This window comes from Ictidomys tridecemlineatus, chromosome 10, assembly GCF_052094955.1.
Source record: "Ictidomys tridecemlineatus isolate mIctTri1 chromosome 10, mIctTri1.hap1, whole genome shotgun sequence".
In the NCBI taxonomy this organism is placed as follows: Eukaryota; Metazoa; Chordata; class Mammalia; order Rodentia; family Sciuridae; genus Ictidomys; species Ictidomys tridecemlineatus.
Window position 1 is genome coordinate 103,550,886 of NC_135486.1, and position 10,522 is coordinate 103,561,407.

Genomic DNA, 10,522 nt, shown 5'->3' on the forward strand with positions numbered 1-10,522 from the left:
GCCAAGGAGGGAAACAACTTCCAGTCACTGTCCAGAAGGAGATGGCGTGTCACCGGGGAGGTCTTTTCTATTCTACCTGCTCATACTTATGAATATCCTCCTCCCCCAGAGAACCTCAAACCATCACCATCTGGGGTGAGTCTCTCAATGGCATGAGTAACCCGTGGCTGTCCCTGGGGCCTCAGCTGTGCTTTGCTCTACCCAAGGATCAGGCTGATTGTGACCGAGGCAGGTGGCATCTATCTACCTGTTCAGGGTCTGGTGGACTTCCTGGTCTCAGGAGAGTGGGCTTCAGCAGGTTCTTTTTCTTCTTCACTCCAGGGACCGCTGCATTATCAGTGACCACCACAGGCCTGGATTTCTCAGTGTTTCCTCTGAGCCTGAGCAAAGGCACAAGAGGCAGTGAAGCAGAGTTTAGGGCCCTCCCTCCCATTTGAAATTGGGAACAGCTTCCTCATGCTAAGAGTAGAGGCTGGGGAGACTGTGACCCCCAACACTGACAGGCACCAGGGAAGCTGGGGGGAGTTTGCCCCCTCTGACCTCACATTTTCCACCATTTCTCTCACTAACTGGCTGCTGTCTCCCCCAACCCTCACCACCTCCTCTCTTTTAAAGTTGTACTAATTTGCAGGGATTTCAGAGATGGGATTTTTGAAACAATTAAGTTTCTTTCACCTTCCTTCAGACTTTGAAAACTATTTTCCTACCAATTTGACTCTGAACATCCCTGGATCAGAGTGCATTATGGAGGCATCACGTGCTGCATGGAAGCAGCAAGGCCACTTCAGAAAGGGCCCAATCCCACACTCTTGTCCTCAAATGCCTACTTGTGGAAACCTCCAACTTAGGTGGGTAAGTACGTGATAAGAGCTTGGTGGACCCAAGGATGTGGCACAAATCCAACGGACAGCAAAGCTCTTTGGGAGCCAACAGGATTGGTCTCCCTAGGCACCCTCTGCCCAACTCTGAGGCTTCTCTTGGTGGTGACCAGTGCCCTGAAACAGTCGTGTGGTCACACAACTCAGGACACAAAGCCACTGAAACGTGAGCTCCACAGGGTGAAATGTGTGGTCTATAAACTGGAGTTCCAGAAAGCTGTGTAGATAAATAGATGCAAGGAAAATGGAGAAGGTAAAGACAAGAATCAGTGAGCAAGTACAGATGCTGGGTGTTGGAGGTTGTGGAAGCACTGGCGTCACCTCTGTTCCCTGAGCCCTGGAACTTCCAGGTGTTCATCTGCAGAGTACAGGTCCTATGGGTCCCCACCCTGGCCCAGGGCGGAGACCCAGAAGATGGTGGAGCTGGGACCCAGCACTGCCTGGTAAGCAGGAACATCACACATGCCTGTGCTTCATCTAGTTGTTAATAAATCATTAAGGTCTATGGATCATTGCCACAGTGAGTAAAGGACAAAGTCAGCAGAGGTCAAGGACTCCTTAGCTGCCAGAAAGGGGAGAGCAGAGCAGAAATTCCATGGTGTCTGAAGGGAATTAAGAACCATATTCTCGGAAGTCCCATGAGGCCCAGCTAGCAGCTCAAAGGGATAGTGGATACCTTCTCCCCAAAACTGCAGGCGGGAGCCCCAACAGGCAGGAGCCCCTGCCCACTGCCTCTCCAAGCGGAGGGAAAGTGAGATCCACCTACGCTGCTGCTGCGTCTAGACTAGGGAGGAGGGGAGGAAGTGGAACTCGCTGGAGAGTTTCCAAGGCCCTTGGGTGAGTCACCAGACAATTTCTCAATTTTCTCAACTCTACTATGTGTCAGTGTCACTCCTAGCCTCAGCACGCTACAGACAAAGGGACAGCGCTGAGAACCCCCGCTAGGCAGGGACTGCAGCTGTGGACTCCCTGCGAGAAATAGCAAGTCTGGTGGTCCATTTTCAGAATATGGCCTTAACTGGATCCAATTGTAGCCATGTTAATTATGCTCTTCCCTTTGCCTGCCACAGTTTTAAAATTAGCTAATCACGTAGAATGTGCCGGGAGCTCCTCCAGTCAGAGCAAAGGACAGCACTGCATTAGGGATAAAAGCAAGTGGACTGCCTTTCTTGTCATGCTGCGGTGGCCAGAGGTGGGGTCAGGCATGTGCATCACACAAGCCCCACCTGGGGTTGGCCAACAGCAAAGCAATGGCTGTCCTTGTCACAATAAGGGGTGGCAGCTGATACAGCACCCCTAGTTCCACATTAGGAGGTTGGCGGATGTGCAGGATCCCAGCACAGTGCCAGTGCTGAACAGGCTTTTTGTTAGGGAGGCTCTCTGGGTTGAGGGCAAGCCCCTGCCTCCCTGCCTGGCCTCCTAGTTGAGTGGCCTTGTGACCTTCCAGTCACATACACCACAGCCACCTCCTTCCTTGTCCCAGGCTTTGTACCCTAGGAAGCTTTGTTCACACCCTCAAGGACCAGCCATGGTGTAAGTCCTGGGATCTTGGTCCCTGCAGGGTGCAGCAAGCTGTAAAAGGACCCACCATGACAGCCTCATAAAACTCGCCCAGACAGCATCCCCGGGTGACCCCAGGCCTCTGTGGAGTGGGCAAGAGCCTCCCCTCCTGGCTCTGGACCCGCTCTGGCCTCTGCTCTGTGCTGGCTCTGGAAACACCCTGTGGCTTCAGTGATTACTCACCAGTGTCCCTGCTTCCTGTGCTGCGGGCTAGCTGGTATCCTTTTTGTTGGTTCTTTATATATTTTTAAAATTTCAAGTGTTTGAACAGGAAGGGGAGGGAACAGCATGGAACACCACGAGGCAGTGACTCTGCCGTGGCTTAGATGTCATCTGAGTGTCTCCAGAATCCCTGTGATCAAATCTAATCCCCACTATGAGGTGTGACAAGGTAGAAACTCAGTTTAACTATTTGGAGGTGGGCCTTTAGGAGGTGGTTAGAATTCAGGAAGGTCATCAGGTAGAACCCCCATGACTGAATCCTGGTGGACTATGAAGAGGGAGAGACCAGAAGACACACATGTGCACCCACAGACAAATACACACATGCATACACATATGTGAGGACACACAAGTACACATGCATGGGGGCACACGTGCACATACATGATAGCATATATATGTATGCATGCACATGTGCATCCAGGCACACCTGTGTGCAGCTATATGTGGACACACATGTACACACATACATGAGAACACACACACACACATCCTGCCTCTTGTCATGTGATGCCCTGGCCCACTTTGGACTCTGCTCACAAGGATGCGGTCACCATACACCCCTCAACCTTGGACCTCCAGAATCATAATAAGCCAAATTAAACCACTTTTTTGTGAAAACTCACTCAGCCTCTGATACTGTGTTTTTGGCAACAGAAAACCAACTCCCCATAGCAGAGGGAGCCTTAAGAACAACTGAGCCCCAAACTCTGTCTCTGTAGGGTCTGACACTCAGGTGAAACTCTGGTACAAGTTTCCTCCACTCAGGTGACCAAACTTGGCTCCACAGCCAGTGGGGAGGGTTCTCTGCTCAAAGAAGGGAGAGCTCTGAGCAGCCAGCTCTTGCTCATCTCAGGATGATGGAGGCCCAGAGATTCATCTTTGGTTTCATCTAAACAGAGACAAGCCACACGAGACCCTAGCAGGGCACTGCTCCCTGGCCCAGGTGGCAAAGTCCCAGAACCCCACCCCCCAGGGAACCATTTCTGGGCAGGTCCACCCCATGGCCACCACCTTGGTTAAAGGTTTTCCTTCCTGTCAGACATCCAATTGCCAGGGGTTGTCCCCTGAAGGCCTAGATCTGCCCACAGGACTGGAGCTGAATGCGGAATTGTAAATGTCTTGGTGGAGCCCCCACTGTGCCTTTTCTCCAAGGACTTTCAGACACATGGGAAAAATGTTATGAAGTCAAGTGCACATGCTCTCTTCTCTGCACAAACCAGCAAACAGGTGATCATCCCAGTACTGTGCCCCTGCAGTGGGTGGCAACACATGCCCGTGAGCCCACGGGGCTGCTCCATCTGCTGCCCAAGTCCTCCACTATGTCACGCACTAAGCTTGTTAACTTTTCCACGTGTAATGCTGGATGTACATCCCACTGCTAGGGCTTGGTGAGTGTTCCCAAAACAAATGCTCTGTAGGGAGGCTGGGGCTGCAATTTCAGGGAAGTGGGAGCAAGAGGAAGGGCAGTGGAAAGGCAAGAAAGGAGAATAAACACAGTGATGGCTTATTTTTATTTTGCTTTGTTTTATTCTTCTGAGCTGGCCACAGACTATAAATAAACAGCTAGATGGAGGCTCGTGAAGGGTTTCAGGAGGCCACTGCCTTTCGTGGAGATGATAGGAGGGCAGGCAAATTTCTGCCAGCCTCTTTCCGTTGGCCAAGATCCCTCCAGCCACCAGCCTGTGCCTTAAGAGGGCTGAGATCTAAGGAATGAGAGCAGACTCTGAGCCTATATGGCAACGACTAGGGAGAAACCACCCCAACTGGTCCTTGCCTAGATGCTGGGGGTCACACTGAGTGAGTGCAACAGCAGATAGTGACATTCAGGCTGCAACTTCTGCCTGATCTGGGTCAGCTGACCCCACACCTCTGCTTGGTCTAGGTGCCAAACATGGCACCTCTGGACACCATGGCTTGTGATTTTCCTACCTCAGCCTCCCAAGCCACTAGAATTGCAAGCATGTGCCACCACCCCTAGATACTCATGTCATTCTTGCACCAACTTTCATGTCACCCTGGCACCAACCCTCACACCAGGATCTCCACCAGATGAGGTGCAACCCACTTCCACACTCCAGTCTCCAGATTCCACTCCCAGAAAGCTGCTCACCAGTGACCAGAGTAAGAATCCAAGAGTGAGGGTAGGAACTGGATGGACCAAAGTAAATAATGTCATGCCTTGTACACTGTCATGCTATGAATTCATAAAGATGATGAAGAAAGAAAATACCTCCCACAGACCAAGATATCCAGATTTGTTTTGTTTTTTAATATAAATTACAAGACAAAGTACACTGTGTGATTCCATTTTTGAAAGAAAAAAAGAAAGCATTCCTGTGTGAGTAAAGAACCTGCCCAAAGTGGTGACGGCTCAGCCCTTGGATGCCATCCTGGAGCACGGTGTCTGCCTGGGCCTCTGGACCACACCAGGAAATCTAACACATGACTCAGGGTGTGGCTGTGAGTGCCAAAGGTTCAGCTCCACCTCCAGAAGGGCTGGGGCAAGCTGGTGCCCCAACATAGGTGCTAGACAGCAAGACTCCTGTTGTACACTGATGCTGGTAAAGTGGTGCCATCCACAGAGAGGACAACCAGAAGTTCCCTGATGGAACCCTGTCATGTTCTGCCCTAAGAGCCTTTCCCTTGGTTGACTTTAACCTGTGTCTTTAACCAAGTCCTTCTACCTCATTACCACACCAAAAGGTACCACACCAAAAGGTACCACACAGGTGCGTCCCTACCTTGCAAACAGAGGCAGATGAGAGGCAACTCTGTAGCCATCATCCCTTCCAACCTTGCAACCACCCAACCTTATGTACCTGAAAGTGTTATTCAGAGACTGGAAACTGTGGCAGAATGCTAGAAGTGATACCTCTGTTGTGTTCTTATGTATACACCAACTTGCAAAGTTTGGGTCTCCAAGAGCTCAACACAAGCCAGTCAGGCTGGCTAGCCACATGCTTCTCCTGTGGATTCCATTGGTCAAGATGTAATCAAATGAGAGGCAGGTATGTCTGCTCCCAGACCTGTCCATGCCACCTGTCATTTTTCCTGTGGACAGGAACTTTGTGCAAGCCAGTCACATGTCAGTCTCAAGGTAAAGGCAAGATGGTTTTGGGAAAGCCAAGATAAAAGATATGGGACATCAAGGTAAGAGCAAATTAAGTTGCTTTAAAATTTGCTCTAGAGTAAGGGTTTCTCTGGTTAGAATTGTAGCTGAAGTACAGACTGTGTAAATATCCTGGAGAATTGCCCAAAATAGAGAAATTGCCCAACCTTCAGAACCCTGAGGCAGAGAAAGCAACGATTTCTCTGCTCCTCCAGCTGCTGCTTCCAGAGGAGGGGCTTCCTGGACCCATAGGTGTCAACATCCCCAGAATTTCCACAGGACCTCCAGGGATGTGCTACTGGAAGAGTAGACTCTTCCAGTCAATGTCCAATACAGGGCTCTCAACTACAGCATCTTGCAGCCTACACCTAGTGACCAGGGCCAGTCTCGTTTCCTTTTCCAGACATGCAGGCCTCCACCATCTGCAGGTGGTCCCAGCCTTCCCTAGAGAAATCCCAAGATCAGAGGGCAGAGGGCAGCAGGGAACAGAAGCCTGGGGCCCATTATCTGAAAGCCACTGTCACCTCCTCCTTCACCTGGGAAGGGTCACCTGGCATCTTTTCCAAACAGTACACTCCAGAACATTTCTCCCTGTGTTCCCATACCACCTACTTCTCTGCCCACCCTATTTGAACTGACTCTTTGAGAGTTTGGTTTGAGAATTTCATCAAGTTCTTGAAGGAACATGGAGCTCCTCAGCTGCTACATTCCCACCTGGTAGCCTGTTGGCTTGAGAGGTGAGAAGCTGTTGGGCAAGGCCGCCTCGTAGGTGGGAGACTGTAGGGTAGAAGTGAGAAGAAGCCAGCCAAGAAATATATATATTTCTATACACACACAGAGAGATATGTATATATATATATAGTTCTGCTGCACCAAAGATATATATGGTGCAGCAGATTCTGATCTCCCCAACCCACCCCAGAAACATGCTCAAAGCCCTACAAACGTCAGAAAATGAAAGGAAAAAAAAAACAGGATAAACTCAAATCAAAATGAGATTAAAATGTTAACACCTACCACTGTGTGAAGCTGGTTTGCAGCTTTGCTTGTAGCTACAGCCTCAGCCTGTCTTCAAGCCTCTCCCTGACCTGTGTGTGTAAGTGGCTCACTCTTCAATTTCTTGCTTTCTTCCTAGTGTGTCTAGCAGGATCTGAGATGACAACGTGAATCTGTTTAATTCACTTACTGAGTCGCCCCTAAAATACAAGCTGCCAAAGGGAAAAGTCAGCCTGTTCTGTCATAAGCACCCTACAAGAGTCTACCCTTGAGGCCAGAGGAGGCTCTTCCCTGCTTACCCCGCCCTGCCTGCTGTGACACTTGGGTTCTGCCCATTCATCCAGGCCAGGGCTTTATTTTGCACAAAAGTTCAGTATGAGCCAAAGGGGCCCAGTGACCATAGCTCAGTCATGTGGATGCTGACCTGTGGTCAGTGCTCACAGGACCTGTAGTCCTATCCCGTCCCAGGCCAGCTGCAGGAGCAGGTATCGCGCCAGCCCCCTCCTCTCTTTCCTACACCAAGCTTCCTTTTCCCAAATTCTCACCCATGGGCCCCAGAGAAATGTAAAAATACTATGTCTATGAGACAGTCCTTGAGACATGGTGACTTTCCCCAGTTTGAGAGATCAAGGGTCATGTGCACCAGTTATCTGGAAGTCTGAGCTCGGAGTAGCTGGGTTTTCTGCAGTCCCACAACAACCTCTTCACGTCCCTAAAAGGTACAGGAACTCCAGACTGACCACCACCCTCTAAGATACCGGTGGGATGAAAGCAGAAGCCTGGGGGGGGGGGGAGGCTCGACGTTCATCATCCAAGACTTGGCCAGGAGGGCTGCAGCGCGCGCCTGGGCGGCAGCACCAAAACAAAACAGGAACCGGCAGCCGAGAGAGGTGCGCTGTGCACCAGAGGAGGGTGCAGGACTCACAGCTCGCCCGCCTTGCCGGAGCCGACAGTTAACTGCGCTGGAGCGCCCACCCACTCCTCTGCGCTTGCGCTGGAGCCTCCGCGCCCGCCTCTCGGACCACATTGCTCTGCGCGTGCGCAGGGGCCGCACCACCGCTCTCTACACTGCCCTGGGCTCACTTCTCTTCGTGTGTGGGGACCGCAGCGTGTTACACCCAAGGATATGGTGCAGTGGGGTTGGGTCCTTTGTGTTCTGCACGGTTCTCGCCTTTCACACGGAAGCCATTAAATTACGTTTTAAAATAAATACCCGGAGCCAGGCACTCATCTGTAATCCCAGGAACTCAGAGGCTGAAACAGGAGGTCACAAGGTCAAGGCCAGCCTCAGCAACTTATTGAAGCCCTAAGCAACTCAGCGAGACCCTGTCTCCAAATAAAAACCAATAATAATAAAAATGGGTGGAACTGTGTGGTTAAGTGGTAAGATGTCCCTGGGTTAAATCCCCAATGCCACAAATAAATAAATGCTCCGAGTCCCCCTATGTCCTCAAGCACTTTAACCTTTTCACTCCCCTCCCTTTCTGGACCTGGCAGCACCCATTGTTCGTGCAGTGCAAAAGCCATGAACAGCAAACCCTGCCCGCCTGCGCTGTTTGGGTTGTCAGGGTGCCAGCCTGAGCCAGAGCTGTTCAGGATGACTGGGGTCCAGGGTGACAAGGGATGTCCTACAAGTCCAGGTTGAATGCCTCCCAGACTGAACTGTGCAGGGCTCTGGGGATCTGGGAGAAGGGATGCAGAAGGTCAAGGGTGAGGGAACATGATATGGTAAGGGGAAAAATTGGGGAGAGGCAGGGAGGAGGGGAAGAGTTTCCTGAAGGATGCAGCAGTTACCAGAGGACAGCTCACTGGCAGGGTCACAACAGAAGGGCCCTAAGGGGTCCTGTGCACTTGCAGATAGGGACACAGGTCCTGGGGGCTTCAACCCAGCTGTTGGGCTGGTGGCAGAGGAAAGTGCACAAAGTAAGCTGGGGTACATGGGAATTTACCCCTGTGGCCCTGCTCCCAGGCCAAGGGGTCAGTATCTTGACACATTTGTCACCGTCTAGAGGCTAGGCTGGGTGGGAGGCAGAGCCAGAGAAGGACAGGCAGAGACTTCCTCATGGAGAGACTAGAGAAGGCCACAGGGCTTTGGTAGCAGGTGAGTTTAGGAGATTACCTGGAACTGTCCAAATCTCCCAAACCCCTCCCCCAACAGCCTAGTCCTCACTCATTGTATTTCTTGAGATTTAGGGTGCATGGGCAGTGGGAGGGGGATCCTATTAAGGAAATCTCTGTTAAGAAAATAAAAATACTCAGATGCTGTTGAAGATGGTGACGCTGATATTCCTCAAGCAGAGCCGCAGTGGCTCCTGCAGTAAGAGGTTATAGCTGTAGTGGGGGTCACTGACAGGAAATATGGGGGTTCTGGTAAACAGGGTTTAATGCAGGTGGGTGAGGCATTGGATCAGATGTTAGGGGTGCAAGATGTTCAGGAGACTGGCCCAGCAGGATTCCTGCTGAACCTGGACTGAACCGGCCAAGGTCAAGAACTGGTTGGGAAGACACAGAAGAGTCCTGACCCACTTGTTACCCAAACAGGGAGTCTGCAACCTTTCATGGGGCAGGAGTGAGATATTCATGAATGACAGCAAATACAGGTCAAGGAATCATGGCCAAGCCAATAGCCCAGTGTTTAAAATGAGAATGAACAGGCTGGGCCCAGGAGAAGAGGTTGGGGACATTTAAACTCATCCTGCACTATAGGGTGGGCAATGTTTGACCAATCTAGATATGTACCAAACCCAGAATGCTACTGGAATGTGTATTATAATTTGGGTTTTTATTATATTTCTACTTGGCCCATCTCTCTTAATAATTGGCAATTATAGCCACAGCGGTTTTGGCTAATCAAGATTTATAGTACACTAAGATTTTATTGGCCAATTAGAATCAATTACAATACTGGAGTATTTGACAATGTTGTTATGGAATTTCCACTGTCGAAAATAGAGAATGAAATCAAGGTCATGTGACAGTGACATAGCCTATCTGTCATCTGTAACTCAATGGCCCTGGGCAGAAGGACTCCTGCTTCCTCAACCACTCACTGTTCTGGGGAGTCGGCAGCCTCTCAAAGGGTAAGGGGGCAACACACAGACAGGACATCCACAGAATCCTTCAGCACAGCTTTTCAATATCCACCCAATGGCCAGGGCCCCAGGTGCCCAGTGGGCAGCACACCTTCAGAACCAACTTATCTGAATTATTTATGCATAGTTTTTCCCAGCTGGGAAGGCTGCTTATAGGCTTATTTATTTTTAGACAACTGCACACTGTCTTACAGATTTTTTAAAAACCTATTGAATAATTCCTGGGAATACTGTAGAAGGGACACAAGAAAATGACCTTCGTCTTGACACAGGTTCCAGAGTCCCCTCCTCTGAGCTCCACTAAGACAAGGTGAGAGTGGAAACCAGTGTATTTTTAGATGAAACCTCCTTGGGAAACATTTTCTACTTTATATTTTATCAATAATCCCTAGCTAATGTTTTAAACCAATATTTATAACACTGCCTAAAAGCTTTGGGATAAATGGATTTTAATAAAGAAATGCTATTTTACCGTGCCTCATCATAAGAGGGTCTTGGGAAATAGGAGACCAATAAATGAGAAGTATACCACCAGGGAAGAGAGAACCACAGAGGGGTGAGCAGACAGAAATGTGCAGTCATCTGCACTGATGCAGCCCAAGAGATGGGGACTCGGCTGTCTTCCCCTCACATGTCCAGTGGCTTCAGTGCTAGGGGTACAG

The 10,522-nt window shown here is 50.2% G+C and overlaps 1 long non-coding RNA gene across 1 annotated transcript; it reads right to left on the reverse strand.

Annotated features, from left to right (window-relative positions):
- Window positions 1-4,155: 4,155 nt before the first annotated feature.
- Window positions 4,156-7,782, reverse strand: LOC120887587 (uncharacterized). The gene is made up of 2 exons (XR_005730898.2): window positions 6,790-7,782; window positions 4,156-4,366 (listed from the first exon to the last, which is right to left on the reverse strand). It is a non-coding gene; the product is annotated as an uncharacterized LOC120887587 (long non-coding RNA).
- Between the last annotated feature and the right edge of the window lie 2,740 nt (window positions 7,783-10,522).